Here is a 20,069-nt window from a genome sequence, read left to right as displayed (position 1 = left end):
CATTTGCTTGTTCGTGTTGGGAGGAGTAAATGGTTAAATCATTGATTTACAGGTTAGATGAGAAGGCCTACCTTGATGTTAAGCACCTTTGTAATACTACTGCCAGTGAAGCACATGAGATAGCACCATTCACATACTATGTGAATTAGTGAAAGGTAGTAGAAACCATGAACATTGCTGACTTAAGTAGTTCCCCCTTAAAAGTTGTCAGAATGTAGACATGGGAAGACAAATGGTTATGGTTTTTGTGTTATTCTTTAGAGTTTCAAGTGAAATTAAAAAATACTATAAAAGGGAGAAACTTCCTATATTGAGACATATTTTACATCATTTTATGAACTATTCGTGTTAAAGTAAGTCATAGTAGCAGTAAATGTCTACTGAGGTAGATGTCATGGCACATTGGCACAGACCACCTTCATAACATCAATTTCATGTAGCAACCTTGAAAACATTTTTCTTAGGATTCTCCTGAACATGTCAGAACAATGGATTCCAGGACTTGTTGACTCATTCTGCAAAGAACTCATAATTACTTGATTTGCAACTTTACAACAGTTGTCTATATTACTTCATCTTGGTATTTTGTGCCAACTGGTTAGTTGTTCATACATAACATAGCAGCCACAGGCAAACAGGATTAAATATGCAAAGGTTGAGAAGGAAAGCCAATTGAGACATTAACCCCCTTAGTCATCTCTGGTAATATTGTCTAAACATATTAACATGTAGCTTTCTCACCATTTTTACCTAAAAAGAAAACATTGACAGATAAAGCCATTAAACTTCCTGGTCCTGGGGGATAGGGTATTGTAATACCTTTAATAACTGTCACAGACAACTGCTAGGGGCATTGTAGGGAATAAAGACTAGACTTCATGTATGTTCTCTGAAAGTTTCTGGATTCACAAATGAATGGGCCTTGTAGGAGGGAGATTTTCCAAATGCAAGATTATTTTTTTTTACCTGTGTTGTGATCTCTTTTGTGTCAAGCATGACACTAGGAAAATCGCAGATGCAGGTCTGTGGACCATTTTACTGTCTGTTATGACTAGTATTGTTATTAGCACTCGTTGCCCCACAGGTTAATTACTACTGCCTCGTAAATAGCAGAGCTATCTCTTCTATCCTCTGTTATTTTTGAAAACTGCTATATAGTTACACATGGAACGTTAGAGAAAAGCAACTGATAATTTTTCCTATATAGAACTATATAGGAACCTTGTGGGTTACTATCTTAGAAGTTCTCCTCTGACTGATATTTCAGTATTAAAACAGCCTTTTAATTCGCACGTGGACTTTGAGTAGGTTGGACTATGCTTACACGGCTGTGGATAAGCTTCTTTATTTGTTGTGCTTCAGCCCTTGTTCCAGCTGTTCCACATCTCACTGTATGTATTGTGTTGGTAGTAGCCATGTCTTAGTAATGCTGAAAATTTTTGCAGGACTGAATTGTACGTCATCATTCAAAGAAGCTAATTCTTCTTTAGGTTATGTATTTTTACTGACTGTTTTCAGAGTATTAAACAGTTGAAAACTCTGAAGAAAGGTAAGTAATTTGTTTTATTGTTATAACATTAGATAGAACAGCTCAAGCACTTGAATGGATGCAGTGTTTCCAAGGATTAGTGTGTGTGTGTGCGTGTGTTAGTTGTATCCGTTTCTCTGACTGAGGTGTACAAGATGACATTTGTCATATCTACCTCTTTTACTAGCTAGGAGTGTGATAGATGTCTCATTTGATCATCCTACTGCTGATTCCTTTTCTTGAAAATGCAAAGATCAGTATGCTCTTCCTTCATAATTACCATGGTTACCTTAGGTGCAGTCCAGCCAGTGTCACACCATAACTTAACACCACTTATAGATATAGCTATTTTACAGGATACCATGCCACGGAGGAGGATCGTCCTATATGAGAGGAGGTTAAAGGTTCTGAAGATCAAAGAACAATTTAAAGAGATTGCAACAAATGCAGAAGTGAAGGGAAGAACTGGGGCCATGAGAAAGCATGACCATCTTGGAGAGATTGTAGCAAGGCAAAAGTATCCTAGCATTTCAGGTACTGAACTAATGAGTCAGTAACATCCATTCTGAAATCCTTCAGTATTTTTTGTCTCATTGCCTTGACAACCATATCATTCTCTGGAAAGTGCAGTCCCCTGACATCTACCATAGCTCCAGAAGTACAAATTTGTCTACACTGTACCACACACTGTCATGTTATTAGTAGGAAGCTGAGCATTCAATTTGGTGTCTCTAGTATGGCTTCCTGTCAGCTCTGAACTTATTTTTGACTTTGTCTCTGATTCTTGAACAATGATGTTGAGACAATAGCTGAAAATCAGGATCAGTTTTTAAATATTAATCTAATTGACTTAAAAAGTTAATAGGTCATCAGGTTGTTCATCAGTATGCACTTTGTGAATGATATAAAACTCTAATGTCTTGCATTATTGATTGAGTATAGTCCTTAGTGATTTACCAGAAAAGTGTTGAGAGACAGGACAAAATTATGAGTCAAAATGAGGGATATTGTCATATCTTTCCTGGTTCATTGTAGCAAAAGTAATGTACACTAACTTAACCATGCTAGTTTCCTAAATATACTGCTACATTTTCTGATGCAGATTGTGTTCTTTTTAATAGTACCAAAGAAGTAAAACACCTAAATAAAAGAAGAAGAAAAAAAACTTTATCAGCAGCCAGCTGGCTTGTGTATTCTAACACAAATGTACATAAAGTAGTGAGAGTAAAGTCCCCACTTCTTTAGTGTCAACTTTCCCACTTGAGGTCTCTGTCTGGTACACACACAGTTAAATAGCTTTTCATTCCTCAAATGCAGGAAATGTCTGGCCATTTCTTAATGTTTTTACCCCATGTTTTGACATGTCAGTTTTGGGGCCCATCCTTATATAAATAGTGAAAGGTAATTTTCACAGTGACTGAGAAATCACTTCCAATTGTGGAGATGTGCAGCAGTAGACAGTGGCAGTGTTTCAAGAGACAGAGCCATCATTTAAATATGTTGGGAATTTCAGCTTAAAATTACAAATCCGTATTGTGTTTTGCAAATGCAGTTTTTAATAGTATTTGCCTCTTTGCTATTATTTTGAATCAAAGTCAGCAGTAAACATTTCTTCAAAATACATTATGAATGTGTTAATTTCTGTTTTCCGGTGTAAAGCGCATATAAGAAAAATGCTTAATTAAAGGCCAATCTGAAGATTACCTCAAATTTTGCATACATGTTATTTAGGTCTTCCACAAGTTGCACACTTATTTCACCTTTCAGGTAACCACTTCTATGGGTCTCATAAACTGTATAAAACAATGTTATTAGCACCTGTAAAAATGGCTTTATTGATTTTCAACACTAAAGTACTTGCATAGTAACATTTCAGCTATTAGACATTCAAATTATGTGAATAATTAAAACATAACTCTACTTCTAAATTATCCAAAGATTCGATTCAACCTATCTTAAAAATGTTTTTATTAAAATTTAATTAAATACTTCATGCATAATTCATTATTTAACCCCCCCCCCCTGAGCCAGTGTTCTATAAACAAATGTGTACCATGCATCTTTCATTAGCAATTTATCAGAAATATTCAAATACAAATCTGAGTCTTTACAACTGTACATTATAAAATAACATGAAAGTTCAGAATCACCTCCATGTTCTAGAAAAAATGAATTACCACTGTATTATTTTTATTATTATTTTTAATGTCCATTATATGTTCTTGCATTGTCTTAAAAACTCACCTTTTTGTCTGTCCTAAGTAAAATAATTTAAATGCACAATAAAGGGCATAACCCGCACATTTTTTATACTAGTTCTTGTAATTCACTGCCCTACATACTGTAGTTGTCCATTAATATTGTACTGTCTACTTAAATCTCTGTATTTATTAGCTGTACATCCTTTAAAAAGTACTGTTTCATTTTCCTAAAGTAATTGATTGAACTACTTTGTCTGCTCTACTTAAAGAAATTCTGTACAGTACCATTAGATTCAATATAACCAAAGGCCCTAACACGTTGTCAGATATAACAGTACTTTTTAATAAATTCTTACCACTCCTTCCACAAAAGGGGCATGTTAAGTCACAGAGAAAACATCATCTTTCTGTTCTTCTATAACTTATTCTTTTTCTAGATTTACAACACCGTTTATTCTAAGATTTTTACAAGCTATCTATATACCTTACTAAAAGGATAGAAAGCCTAAACAATATGTCATCCATGGACCCGACTCAGCCCTGTCACTATACTCTGTATCCTACAGAATGCTAAGAGATGACTTGTGTCTGGCATATAAGGCAGTCTTTGATCCATTACTGATGGTTTACTGCACATCAGCAAGTCAGTAGGTGTTTACTAGGCTAACAAATGCAAGGGCCTTTTTAAACCTAACCATGCATCTCAAATCACTGACAAGGTCTGATGCCCTTCATAAGTGTAAGCAGGGGCTTGAGAGATGAAGCATTTGCAAGCAAGGGTCTGGGAGATGAATCATTTACAGGCTGCATTTGTACATTAGAGACATAGGCTCCAAACCAGGATTTAATTATGCGTTCTTCATCCAATTGTCCAAGTTGCACTTGAATTGGGTTAGGGAGGAACTGTGCTTCACATGGATGGGGAGCCTGTTCCAGAGACAGGGTAGTCTCTGGGTACATAACATCTCACCAGCAGGTCCTATTCAAATCACAGGCCAGGTTTAAGGCTGCAGTTTTAGTCAGCCAGAGACCACTGACATCGGCCTTGACTTCAGAGAAGTAAATGCCAAAAAGGTTTTGGCGACTTTCTCAAAGAAGTCCGCCAGGTTAGGTAGGCATGACCTGCCCCTGATGAAACCAGGCTGGGTTGGGTCCAGTGTCTAAAAGTTTATTATATCACTATTGATTATTTCCATGATAATTCTTTCCATGGTTTTTTATATAAGATTAATGAGACTTATGGGTCTGTAGTTTCCACAGTCTGTAGGTGGCCCACCTTTTTGCAGAAGGATGACTGTTGATGTTCTCCATTCATAAGGCATGAAACCTGTTTTGAGGCTGCAATAAAATAGCATTTCCAGAGGTCCTGATAGGTCATGTTTCATGCTGTTTAGAAGGCATCCTGGGATATTGTCTGGGCCAATTGATGCAGTGTTCTTGGCCTTAGTGAGAGCATTAAGGACCTGTTCCCTAGTGGTAGCAGGGGGAGTTATATTTGATGGTGTTTCTTGAGGGAAGGTTGAGGGAGAACGAATGGTAAAGTTCGAGCTAAATGTATTGGCCAGTAGGTTTGCTGTATCTTCTGACTCGGTATAGGTAGCTCCATTTGCAATGAGCTCTGCACACAATAGTGTATTGCCTTTAAGGTTGCGGACATAGACAAAAAATGCTTTGTGGTTGTCCTTGGCCTGGGAGGCCAAATCTACTTCAAATTTGTCTTTGGTAGACTTTATTTGGCCCCTGAGTTTTAGTTTGACAAGGTGCTTTTATCCTGCTGGGTGCTGCAACTCCTAATCCATGATGTTCTTCCTTCTGTTGTACAGCCTGTTGATTTTGTGATTCCTCCAGGTTGGCTTGTTTTTTGAGTTAGTTCTGTACTACTTCCTCCTGGATACAGCTGCTTCTATGCAGCTACTAACATGCTTGTACAGGGATTCTGTGAACAATTCTGCATAGGCAGCAGTGTTCTCAGGGTTTTTGGAGGTTGAAGTTTTGCCAGGTTATCACTTAATAGCAGGAAGTTAGCCTTAGAGTAGTTCCTGAATATTCCAGGTTTAGCTGGGGGTCCGGGTTTTATTTTTACTTCAAAGGAGGCCATTTTGTGGTCTGACCTTACCAGGGAAGACATTACAGTAGGGGGTGTGCAGCACTCTCCCATATTAGTGACGACCAGATCCAGTATGGTTGCACCACCTGGTTGGTGTATTGACAATCTGGTCCAGGGAGTTTGTGTTTACAAAATCCAGGAATCTCTGTATCTGCACGTTTGGTGGTGTTTAGTATTCCCAGTTAATAGTGGAGTAATTAAAGTTGCACATGAGTATGGTAAGTTAAATGGCATCAAAAATGCTTGGATCTAAACCTCTTCTGCAACATCAACAGAACAGTTGGGAGGAACAGATACATTTTGAAGAGGATATCATTGCTATGGAACAGACTCCCCAACCACTTAAAACAGAGTTCATCCCTGTCCATTTTCAAGTGCAACTTAGATCTGTGGATGGACAGAGAAATTTTACCCCAGGAGTGCCCCCTGTATTACTAATGGACAGAGGCAGCTCCTAAATGCTTTATCCCGTGCATGGATTCCCTCCGATTATCTATGGCATGATCTTACTTGTGCTCATTGGAGGTTAATATGTAATTATCAACTGACTGTAATCAAATGTAAGTGGAGGGCAGCACAAAGTCAGTTTTCCTTCTGTAGGGATATAGAAACCCCTTTCTTCTGCTTTTTCATCATGGTTGTTAACTCTTTACATCCTTGTTTATGCAGAAAAAATGAAAAACAAGGCAAAAGTATAAAATTATGCAAATGGCCCATCAAACATATGGGCATTAGTGTAAATAGTTAATTGTTAGTCACCTACGGGATCACTGCCTTTTGGTTTGGTTTGATTTAATTTCATTGCTGCCTCAAATGCATCTGACTTCTACTACCAAATGCCTGATGGTTTGATAATTTCCATGAAAAGGTTAATTGCATCTGGTGTAGAAATAGTAGATGTAAAAAAAAACCTTAAATCTAAGGAACTAAGAACCTCTTCTCATGTAAATGTCTGTAGTTTTAAATCTTGAAGAACAGGCCATGCATTACTTACGAGGAAATGTCTTGTGCACCTTTAAAGCTGTCCCTGAGGTGTCTGCATTTTTCAAGCAGAACATTATTGTATTGCTAGGAGTAGTGATCTCAAACTTGAGGTATCACTCTGTGGCAAAAGAAACTGTATCAACAGAAAAACTGTTCCTGTGGGCTTTTTGTTGTGTAGAAACCTGCTGTGGACTCTCTTTAAAAACACTTCTATAGAATTTTAACAGGAGAATTGTTTTATTCTGCACTTTAATGCTTTCTTTTCCTGAGAATGATAGAATCAGCATGCATTTTGGTGATATGAAGCCTCTGTTTGCTGTCTTGCTGACATGGAATTATTTAGGAAAAAATAATGATGTACTCTTCTTCCATCCTGTTCTTATTATTATCAAATCTCATTTATACCAGATTTAAACTAACTCCACAAAGACTGCAGAACCCTTTTCACTTTTTTTATCCAAGCAGAACATGTGACACTGCTGGCTATGTTAAAGGAGAGGTGACTTCTTTAAGGTTTCTGGCAGAAGGTGCTTAGCTTCTCAGACAGCAATGCAGTTACCGTGAGCTGTCATGCCCATCTCTGAGCCCTGATGCATCATTTATGTATTTATACCAAAATTCACATTTTTTAAAAAATGAATAATAGTGTTGATTATACATTTAATGTCCATTCCATAATCTTAGAAGTATGGGAACTGCCTTATTAATGTTAATTTCATAACATTGAAAAACTGAAGTGATCTACATTTACAGTTTCTACCATAACACCAGGGCCCTTTTCCAGCCACATCCTGACTTTCTCTCCTTCCCCTTTCATATTGAGCGCAGTGTAGCTAAGGCATCACAAGCCTGTGTGTGATATCAGTTCAGCTTTAACACTGTATTCCCTTCTAATTCTATTTGATCGGAAGGTCCATGTCAATAGAAAGCAAGTTGAGAGAAGATAGGACAGACTGCAGCACTGTAGTAGCTTTGGTGAGGCAATGGTGTTAGAGATCAGATGGGAGTTAGCCACTCGTCTTTGCCCAGGCTGGAGGAAGGCAGACAGGGTACTCTGTCAGTATCATGTACGATTAACGTGAGAAACCCTAATGCAAGTGTGTTTACATGCTTTGATTCTGAAAACTGAACCATAATTTGGTATTTCCTTCTCTGCAATAACCAGAACTGGGACATTATTCGTTGTTACTAAAATCTTTTTTTGTTGTTGTTGCTTTTGTTTTTTGATCAGAGGTTCTATACATTAAAAGAATGTATGCATGCAATATCTTTGGGTTGTCTGCTACTTTTTCAAGCTGCTTGGCAATATGTGTTGCTCTGTATCTGGATTTTGTGACATGGGGCACTAAGCTGTAGGTTATTGTGTATGTTCCCGGGTAGTGCAAGTATATACTGGTGATGTGGAGTAATGTACAGATGTTAGATGTTAAAAGGATGACCTGAGAAAAGCAAACATATTGAAAGTTGTGCTACCCTTATTAGACCAACTGACATGCACACAGCAGACAGGGATGTATATTTTGTTGCAGTACAAATATGCAAGATCTTTGTAACATTTATTTTGAAAGGAGTCACCTTCTCCAGCTGACAGCAGAGCAAGACTAACACAATACAGCATGTGTTATGCTCTTGTTTCCCTTCTGTAAATAAAATGCAGCACAAAGTACTTGATCTTTACAGAATATCATATCCTTTGTAGCTTCTGGCTAGATTGGTGGTTGGTAATCTGAGTCATATCCCTCAAGGCTGCTAGGAGACCAGTGACTACCCGAGTGTAAAATGCTGTCCTCCTTCATAGACGTTCCATAACTCCACAGCTTAGCAGTCCCTTACAGACAAAACAAAATGACACTGCATTCTTGAAGGTACTGATGCATGTCTGTAGCATGTACATTTCTGAGAATTATGCATGCAGAAATGACTTGTAATATAAACACAGGTAAATACAGATGAGTAGGAGAATATAGGAGAAATGTATACATTTTGGGGATGGGGTAGGCTCACAATTTTCATCAACCTAAATTAGATTATGAACTCTGGAAGGATACTGATGATGGTCATTTGGACGGTGGACTCTGAAAATGGCTTCAAGAGGTATTGACATCATTCTGTTCTACAGTGTATTGGTAAAGCCATGTGTGGAGTGTTGAGACCTGTTCTGTTAACCATACAAAGGAAGCAAAATTAATTTGCTAGAAGATGTTATAGATGAGTTATCAAAACTCCAAAGGAAAGAAAAGGCTGGAACATGTAAAGTGCCTTATTCAGCTATGGATGTATGCAGTGAACACGACAAGTGGCTCTCATGTGCATGCAGTACATTGCTAGAGGGCAAATGAGAGAGAGCTGATGCTGGGAGAAATACAGATGAAGGATTAAAAGACATGAGTGGCAGTTGAAAAGTGGACTGTTTGGTGCGTACACAAGTGGCAGTCAAAAAGTGGACTCTTCAGTACACACACATCTGTGGAAGTAGTACTTTATACAGATTTGCTATTGCCTGCAGGGCATTACCTGAAGCATTTGAACAGTAAGAGCTATCAAAAGTGTTCAGGAATGCCTAAGAAAAGAGATAAAATGGGCCTTCCCAGCTGGACATTGTAAATATGTGTTGCTATTCAGAATGTTGACACTTCAGAATTTAGCAGACTGAGAACAGTATCAGAATGTTGACAGTTCAAAATGTAGACAAAGGTAAGTGGGTTGGTAGTAGGGCTGGGAATGTGTTTGTGTTTGTACAAGTGTTGGTAGGTTTGGGTTAGAGTAAGGGTTTGGTAAGGGGATAGCTTTAGTGTTGTGCATGTTTGTTGATGAGTGTGTCTGAACTTGTCTAGTAAGTGGTAGCTTTATGGAAATGTTTTTTCTAAGGTAAGGTTATAAGGTTAGGGTTAGAACACATTGGAAATATTGTATGTAAGGTAACATAGTTTTGTAATTTCATGTTCCGGGATTATGCCTGTGAAGATGAGCAGTGCCTTTTGATAGTTTTTCATTTTTTTGAGTCAGTGTTTGAGTGTTTTATTTTTGGCTGATATATTTTGTTGTGGTAATAATGTTAAGAAGTAACATGCTGACATTGTAAGAAATGCAGATAACATTTTATACAACATAACATCATTTGTTTTTATTATTTGCAAATAGGGAAGTGTTATTTCAGAAGTGTAGTACTTGTCAGTTTGAAAGAACGCTTTAACATCTGAACCTTTAACCTTTTATGGATAATTATAACAGGTTATTGTAAGAGTTATTTTTATTATAAAGATTTCAGTTTTAATTGGATATTCATAATATTTCTAAGAAATATTTTCATTTTTACATTAAATGTTCTTAATGTTTTGAATAGTTTGTCTTAGATCAGCTTTATCTGACGTAACAAACATATGGCACAGTCTAGAAGTACATTTTTAGTAAAACAATGTATGCTGACACATTTGGCCTCCAGAAACACTAAATTTGGATCCTAAGACAAGTTACAGAGTACATATGTAAGCATGTACAGTAATTAAAGAAATCAGGAAACACATTTCAGCTCTACTGTGCAAATCACAAGTAAACATTACTTATAGGTGATTTTAAACAAATAGCCTTATATAAAAGATGCATTCTGTGAATAGCTACTCTATAACATTAGTTGTCACTGCACATTATTTTTTTCTTAGATGTAAAAATACTTGGTCTTAGAGTTTGTACTGTTACACGGAGGCTTTTTAGCCTTTCTGCCATCTGAAGCAGAAACAGAAAATAATATTACTGCAATTGTTGTGAAAGTAGTCTGTCTGAGGTTACAAAACTATAAGCAGTAATGAGCCACACAGTATAATTTTTGATAAGACTAAGCTGTACCGGCTTATCCCCTGCATTATGGTACATGCAAATCTGACCATTCAAATGTATTATAAAATTATATTTTTTTTAAGTAGTAGTGGGATTTGAAAATACATTTCCACTGCAGTAGTTCTCCCTTTGTCTTTTTTAACTCTAAAAAATATATTTATTAAGGTCAGTAATTTAAATAATAAATCGCTTATTATTGTGAGATGGACATATTATTGCAACAAATGACACAGTATAACTGAAAGCATTTTTTACATTTCTAATTAAGATGAACAGAACTGTGTAACACTCAGAGGACACAAGGCTCTTGATCTGTCAGCACAGCTCTACATAGTCATTAGATTTGAAGAAGGTGTTTAGACCAGGACAGTTTTTTTTTTGTTCAAGTGGACTTTCAGGTTAAAAAAAAAAAATCTTTTAGTGTGCTGGAACTTTCTGAAATATAAGATTTGCAAAAAAAGTTTGAATTTAGGAATATTTGTTTTCATGCTTAACACTGAAATGTGCTGGATCCTGTCATCATGTCACATTTAATAGTTCATGGAAGTAATCAGGCAAGCAACAAACAAAACTTTATGCGTAACATTTTTATGATGATCTGGGGATGCATAGCCAGCAAAAAGCTCCTTTGCAGAAGTCTCTGCCATTTATTAAGTCTGTGTCTTCATCTGTCGTAACCATTATGATGCACAGGTTATCTGTCAGTTTATTTGAAGGGGTACAGGGATATGAAGTGATGTGGCAGCACACTTGTTTTGCACACGATGAAATGTTACTCGCAGCATGGATTTTGGCAGTCTAGCTTGTTGTAGTTGCTGTAAACTGGAGTGTGAGTGATATCCACAACAGTCATCTTGATTGTATTTAACATGGTCATAGGAGATGTTATACAAAGTTTAGCTGCCCCTCCTTTCATTTTGGGGCATTGCACACTGAACGAATGCAGGTCACAGTGACATGAAATGCATTAACAGGGATTTTGTTTATTAGCATTTTTTTGATGATCAAGCCACATAGTTTTAAGTAGAGTGTTGTACAGGACCTTGTAACAAGCAGTAGGATAGTCACTGCTACAACCAGTCCGCTAGTTCTTTTAAGAAATATAGGCCTTAAACACACAGCAGGATCTTACAATAAACAATAGAATGTTTACTTGTCACAACCAGTCTTTTGAGACACTAAAGAAATGAAGGCCAACGAGTTGTCAGAACCTTTCAACAAGAAGAACAACATAGCAGTGCGGTATAACCCTCAGGCAGGTAAACAGATGCTTGACCCCAGAGCTGCTGGCTTGATGCACATCTCAGGAATAAGAATGCTGATAGGAATTTTCAGTGCTGGAAAAGGGAAAAAAAAAATCCATGTCTTTTTTTTTTTTTTTCTGACCCCTTGGACATTGATCTCTCCGCACCTGAGCAAGTCAGAGATTAAATTTGGAACTGTCCATATTTCCTCAGAAGCTAAGCTGGCCACAACTACAAAGTAAGAACTTTAAAGGTTGGATTATATATATATATATATATATATATATATATATATATATATATATATATATATATTTTAGAAAATGTTACAAGAAATATAGTATATTTTTTAGCTTATATGAAGTTGATGATTATCTGTTGTTATACTTAATAAACATTTGAACATGACTATGATGGATGTCATTAATAATGTTAGGGGACTAATTTACAGTTGTGTGTTCATTCAGACTTTCAACACTGATTTAATCAGTGCACATGAATCTTTTTATTTACTTGCCCATAATACTGTTTGCTGAGTAGACTGCTATTGTTTTCAGATATTTTACTAAAATATGCTTCTTCTGTAGTAAAGCATGCTTGTAAACCCAGAAAAATGCTAGTATTTACAATAAGAGATTTTACATAGACTGTCAACCAGAAAATGGAATCATACCCATAATGCAGTGCTGTTTTTACAAATCTTGTTTTTTACTTTTTTTTTTTTACAGCTGAGTTGTATCTAGTATTTGTTTTTTTTTTTTAGCACATACTGCACAATCTGCTTAATCTACATGGAAAGGCAACATATTTTATATGATAGCTTTAAGAAAAAATTACTTTAGGGGATATCAGTACTTAGCAGTAACTTCTCACTTTAGTTATAGTACACCTCCATTTGATTATAACACAAAAATTACTGTGCACTTTTTGGGCAGATTTCGTAAATGGAATTTTAGGATAATTTTTAGTGACACTTGGTAACATTTTTTGATATGTAATATATAAGTCAGTACAGCGGCTTTTTTATATTACAGCATGTTACTGTGAAGTGTTTTCAGTTTTACTGCACGTTTAATTGCAGATTTTTTATTACACACACACACACACACACACACACACACACACACACACACACACACACCATGTGATGTGCATAATTCCAGGTACTTTAAGTGCTTAATATGAATTTTGAAGAATTAATACACAACACTGTCATAACAGAAAACATTGACTGTATTTTGATACAAGCATCAGCATGGATATGTACAATTTTAGTATAAGATTTTCTCAATTTGACGTACAAGACTACATTGTTTTACCGTTGACCCCAAATGTTCCTGGCCAGTGATATATAAATGATCCATATGCATTTTTATTTGTGGCATTCTTTTGAAATCCATAGTCATGCACTGTTATTTTGCTAAGAAACATCTAGAATGTAGAATAAGTCCTTCATTTTTTTTTTTACATGTACTCATACTGTTTGACCACATTTATGTTTATACTAGCAAATATTCTTCTACTGAATCATAATATTCAGTAATGACTACTGTAACACCACTACTCTCTATTGCTGGCTAACTCAACAGTCTGCCATTTGGTAGATTATCAGATCTCAAGGACAGAATGAAAATCAGACAAAGTTAATACAAACCAGTAGACTAACAATGAATCAACAGAAATGCTTTTATTTTTTTTAAGTACTAATGTTGTTGCTTGTGAAGGTCCTGAGTGAAACATATACTTTGAATTTAAATAGAGTAAATCCATTTTTATCTTAGTGATGTAATACCTATATGTGTGCATATGTATACTGTGTTAACATTTGTAGCTTAGTAAATGACTTCTGTATAGGTAGTACATGTAATCAGAATAAATGACTGATGTCAGTTTACAGTGTAAACACATTACAAAGTTTTAAGATGCTGTTTTACAACTTGGGACTTACCTTTAAAATGCAGAGTATGCTCTGACATGTCAGGTACTTTCTAAAAAGTTACATTTGCCATGCACAGGTTTGGACATTTATTTAAAGACAGTCTATTAACAACTCACATATGTGTTTTATATTACCTCTTTTTTTTCTCAGCTGCTACAGCTGTCTGTTTTATAATATAACTTAACAGTGAAAATGTGTGCATTTAATTTATTAGTGTTCACAGGATAAAGTATAACTTACTAGATATATGCAGACTGTTTCTTGCTACTCGTGATAGTGTTTACATCTTTTAAAGGTGAATCTACTGTGTTTTGTTTAGAAGTTGAAGGAATATGTTTTGTAAAGATATTTGAATTATATGGTCTGGAACAATTTAATAGGGGATCTGTTGTAGTCTTTTTAAATACATTGTTTCCAAATGAAACAATTATTTGAGATATCTTTCACACAGACACAGTTACTAACTTTTCTATAGCAGTGATATATTTTTAGCATATTTCTGAAGCCAAGATGTATTAAACTAGCATTTACTTTCCATTTTTACACAAATAATACTAATGTCTTTTGGCTTTTCCCGGTTAGGGGTCGCCACAATGGAACTCCGGTCCGCTAATGATTGGCAGTGGATTTTTGCAGTGCTGAGTTGCCAGCCCAATGCCCAACCTTCAAAGAAGGCACACCCATTCACACACGCTCCTACCTGCATGTCTTTAAATCTCACTCGACCGTAGGGTGGATATGCAGACTCCACACTGCATATCCATCTGAGAATTGAACGGGAGAACCTTTTGCTGTGAGGTAACAATGCTAATATTTTTTTCCATAAGCAAGCTTTGTACATTAAACTTTATACAATCAATCATGTTTTAATAGTCCCACAGTATTTATGTAGAGAATAAGTGTTTAACAACCAAGATGATTTATAAGGAGGATGTCTGAAAGAAGTAAGCAGGAAATTAGTCCCTCACTTAGAGGATCATACAAAGAAAGACTGCAAATATATTGACAGCCTAGTCAGGACTTTCTTTTTACAACCATCCTGTAAATTGAAGAGACTGTGTGGCCCAGGGCTGGCCTTAGGCCAGTTGGATTTATATGTTCCGGGAGGCCCTACTCCCTCTGGGGGCACTGCACCAGGTTATGTCATTATGTCTTATATGCCCAAGAGACTTGCCTGAGGGACACTACAGCTTAATGCAAAATGCACTTTCCTGCTTGTAATTGTACCCCTGTAGTAAAAACAAGCAGTAACACTCAATAGAATGTGTGCTGCTGTGTAAATAATGCCCACCCAGGGGTGTTCTGAGGCTTGATGCCACAAGCCACTGGTTGATAGCTCTCATTCTCTCTCTCTCTCCCTCACACGCACATGCATGCACACACACACACACACACACACACACACACACACACACACACACACACACACACACACAGACACTTCTGCTTACCTTAAACATACATGCACACAAAACCACTTTTCTTTCATTTTTAAATGTTTCTTTTATTTTTACTCACACACACAGACACAAACACACACTATTTTTTTTTAACATTCTGTATTTACTTTCATTTTATTTATTTATTTATTTTGTATTTAACATTTGTCGACTTGGAACAAAGCCAAATTTCAGCAGAGGCCTGGGGAGAAACACTCCAGACTCATGCCTTTGTGATGTGGGAGGAAACCCACATGAACACAGGGAGAACATGCAGACTCCACACAAAAGGCACTCCAGCCGAGAATCGCACTGGAGAACCTGTTCCTGTGAATCAACAAGACTACCACTGCACCACTGTGCCATTACGAAACAGTACAAGCGCCACTTAGAGAGCATGAAATAATGGTGTCCATTAGCTTTCTTACTGTCCAAGCTTCATGGCACCTTACTATGCTGTCCTGAACCTGTGGCATCATTTTTCAGTGGCATAACCTGTACATCGATACCTTGTTGAAGAATGTTTATTCTCCAGTCAGGGTGCTGATGTATGTGTCGCCCATGGTTTTAGTCTTGTTAGTGGAGTACACTAGTAATGGTCTTAATTTGCACACACAGAGTAGGCACTGTTTTCTTTTTCTTCTCTTGCTGACATGGGGTTTTAATTGGTTGCTAATAAATATAATTACAAGAAATATTTGTGGAATATTCAGTCACAGAGAGATGGAAAACAAAGACTTGTAAACATAAACAAAAGTACTGTGATGTGAGGTAAGTTTTGAGCACGATGACTTGTGACACACTTACAATTTACACAGTAAATCTACATGTAAACAGTACAGAAGACAAATGCTTGTTGCACTCACAGATGGGAACAATTAATCCCAGAAGTGAAGTATGAAAGCTGTGGGTGTGTGCACACGCACACTGAGTGGTGGGACGAAGAGGTGGATAGAAAAGATAATTAATTTGGTTAAAAGTGGAAAACCAAAAACAATTTGACTCTTAAGTGTACCACAGGGGTATTTAAGTTTCAGAGCCACATACAGATTAAGTGATCGAGCAGAAACTTAAAGTTTGGAAAATGGATTGTATTAGGTAGGAGGAAGTATATTATAAAAAGCTGAAATAACTGTGGGGTGTTGTATACTCTTCCTACATCTGTCTGGTTTCCTTAAGGCATTCTGATTTCCTCTTACTTGCCAAGACATGATGATTAGTGACCGCTCTAAATTATCTTTGCATGTAATCCTTGTTGCCTTTGTGGCCTGTGATATAGCTGGGAAAGATCTACATGTATATGTCCATGTACCCAGTTTAACAGTTAAGTAAATAAAAACAATCTTTCAGAAACAGTTTTAAGTGAGTGCGGGGCGGTGTGTGATCAGTGGCATTCCTAAGGAGAGGCGTAAGTTTATTCTGAGAAACATCAGTTTTATATGGTTTTGATGAAACGCATTGACCGTAGCAAGGTTTGAGAATTAACTGGATAAGGAAATCCAGCTATTCTGAGCAAGAGCAGGAGATGATTGGAAGCCCATGAAGGAAGCAAAGGGGCAGTATGAGATTTGTTTAATGGAAGTTAGACATTTTTCATGCTCTTTTTGGCCTCCAGTTTTCCCACAACTGTTAAGTGCAGACCCACTGACATAATTGTCTAGTACTTCTGACACCCAAAGACATTGGACATGGGAGTTGAGATCTGTTTCTCTGAAGAGCAGAAGATTTTATCGGGTTTCCTGTTTCAAAATGAGCCTGCTTTTTAGTAACATGACTTCATCTGCAGCAATAGCCAAAAATAGTGGTGTGTGTAAAGTACTTAACTTTCAAAAATACTTCTTAATTTATTTAAAGTTTGTTTACCGAGGAATATCACTGCTCCAGTAAGGTAATTTTCAGGCTCAGCATGGTAGAAATATCAAATATAACAGAAGAAACAATATATGTTAATCAATACCAGTGCAACTGTGGTAATGAAAGAGCAACCATGCAGAGGGGTACAAGTCAGGATAAAATGTAGTATCAGTTAACATAATCATAAGCAGACGTTTCAGTCAGTAAAACAGGCAAGAAGAGTACCTGTTCACATGATAGCATCATATGCTAAAATGTTTCTTTGCAGAAAACAATATGCAAAAATCAAGGTATTACAGTATGTGCTTTTGTTGGGCATGGGATGTGAAGGTGATGGAGGGGAAATGGAAAAAAACTAGAGAAAAAGGATAATATAAAATATGTATGAGGGGAGAGACCAAGACAAAATATGGCAATATCTCCTACCCATATTCAGGAGATCCAGGCAGTACTACAGGAGTTTGTAATAGCTTTACTGGTAAGCCAGGGTGAACCCACCTGACGAAGCAACATGTATACACAGGATCTCCGTGACCTATCAAACAGATTCTTTATAAAGTGCCAAAGTTACTTAAGCAGTCCATTGGAGAGGAGGTCCAGACAATCCATGAGTCAAATGCTTTTCGTCTGTTTTAACATGTCATATCACACAATATAAGCTGATAAATAAACTTGTTGTTTAATTATAATGCACAGTTTAGTAAATATTCATGATATGAAATAGTCTTAAATCCAGGAAGCCAGCAAATGGAGGAAGAGTCAGGGTAGTAAATGGTAGAGTGATCAACAGAAGGGCCCCACCAACATGGTATAAAGTGGACCCCACAGTTTCTAAGGCCAGCCCTGGTGTGGGCTATGAAATTTGAGAGGATATAATTTAGTGTACTGTATTATTTTGATTGACTCTGCAAACCCAAGTGGGCCATGGTTTTGACTTGCTTTAATTTGTGAACATAAACCTGTATTTTTCTGTAATCATACTTCCAGTCTCTGTCTGGACTTTAGTGAAAACCTTTTAATAAGCCAGATAGTACCTCTTCTTTAAGTTGTATATCTTACTGATATTGTAGCTTCACTGCAGATGTTTACTTATAATTATTTTTCTGTGGATTTGTACTGTGTAGGTACTTTTTTTTTTTTTTTTTTTTAAGTATTAGTTTCTAAGAGCAGAGTTTGGAATCACTTTCACCAAGAGTGTAGCCTGCTCCAGAGGAGTGGGTATAAAAACAAAGGGAAAAAACACTCTTCAATTATTAGTTCCTGTAAAAGTTGTTGATAATTTTGAGTTGCTGTTGCTAGGACTTAAAGTATAGCCCAAACTGCTTTGGCAAGAAACTTGTCCAATGCAATTTCCATGTGTAAAATCTAAGCAGGTATGTTTATTGTTATAGAAACCAATGTTTTAACTTTGAAAACCAAAGTATTATGGCGATAATCAGTAAGGCTGGTGGGGGGGAATTAATGTTATGACCCTAGGTGAACATTTGACTGTATTTTTTGTAAAGGCAATTAGCAGTTAGACAATTGCTATTCTTGTATTAATTTATTCATTTAGCTTAGATAAATGTACAAACTAAAAAAAATATGTAGTCAAAGTTTAGACTCTTGTTTCCCTGCACCCTGCCCAATGTTTTGTAAAAGTTAATAAAATGCAAGGTTCTTTAACTCTTAGTAATAGAAAAAGGAGTAATACTAGTACTGCAGTACAACACCATCATTAATAAAGATTTTTAGATTAATACATTAAACAAATCTACAAAAAATAATTTACCTGCATTGTAGTTGCATTTCTATCTTATTGAATTGTACCACATGTAATGAGTTTAGGGCTGCTATCTGTGGCGTGACAACAGACTTGAAGTTGCTTAACTGGAGTAGCAGTTGGTATAATAAGCTGTAACTAAATAACTTGTTTGGCTTGAGCATAGGAAAGGGGCATGCAATGGGACGAGAAGGGAGAATGTCCACTCACTTCACAAAAGGCATTCCCTCCAGGCACCCTTGCTTCACTCCCATAGTATGAGTAGTGAGCTTCCTAGTGTCCACTCATTGAGACCCAAGTATACAACATGTCCCTCTGCACATGAGAGGCAAGCAGACCATGACCTTTCCCCTTCCAGCCTGTCCTTTTCATTCCCAGAGACACTAATCAAACCCCATTTACCTGGAGCAAACACAGTTGGGATTATCCCTTGTGCAGCAGAGCTAAGCAACCATGTCTGACTTGAGTTAAGCATTCTAACCGTACTCTGTGTCAGTGCCTTACAGAATAATCAGAGGATCCCTGATGGTCCACTAAGCACAGCTGCACACTTTGTGTAGATGCTTCCTAGAGACAGCAAGACAGCATTGTTATACTTGTGTGTGCAGTTTAAGATGACTTCTCTTCAGTGGAAAGTTTGATGTGATACTAGCCCAAAAATATTTGATATACGATTCTTGTATACCTGCCTGGCACACATCAGAATAGTCTGCATGTAAGGAAGATGGTATTTAGCCTGCGATCTATAGGGCCACTTAGTTCCTCTCTTTCCCCTGAGGAATCTTCAAGTACTAGATTTGGAGGCAAGGTGTTTATCTGGCATGACCCTTAGAGCGCAGTGTGGTGTGCATTATCAGAGACTTCTAAAAGGTCAATAAACTCTTCAGAGTTAGGAATTTTTTGAAGTCATCCAGTTGGAAGTAAATGTGATGTTCTAGGAAGTAAAAGAATATTCACCAATGGTAATAACTGTGCTGTAATAGTGGCATGATGCCTCGTACTGTATCTGTGTTTGTGTGTATTACGTTACCCAGAAACAGAGTACTAATGTCCTGATGAGTGTTGTAATATGCAGCCATCATGTGTTGTACTAAATCATAGAATTTCACAGAAAACACAGAAGGATACAAGGACAGCAAGGAATTCCAGTGTAACTTTAGTTTAATATAAAACAACC

At 36.8% G+C, this 20,069-nt stretch overlaps 2 protein-coding genes across 3 annotated transcripts in view; one reads left to right on the top strand and one right to left on the bottom strand.

The window, feature by feature from the left end:
• The window catches only part of NAF1 (nuclear assembly factor 1 ribonucleoprotein), a 1,472,570-nt gene that overhangs the window by 957,980 nt on the left and 494,521 nt on the right, over window positions 1–20,069 (bottom strand). The window lies entirely within an intron of this gene.
• LOC122794083 (LARGE xylosyl- and glucuronyltransferase 2-like) overlaps window positions 1–20,069 on the top strand; it is a gene marked incomplete at its 3' end in the record, with an annotated part of 516,130 nt that overhangs the window by 265,419 nt on the left and 230,642 nt on the right.

Source organism: Protopterus annectens, chromosome 2.part1 (genome assembly GCF_019279795.1).
Source record: "Protopterus annectens isolate FY-2018-M chromosome 2.part1, PAN1.0, whole genome shotgun sequence".
Classification (NCBI taxonomy): domain Eukaryota; kingdom Metazoa; phylum Chordata; order Ceratodontiformes; family Protopteridae; genus Protopterus; species Protopterus annectens.
This window is presented reverse-complemented; position numbering and strand designations above follow the sequence as displayed.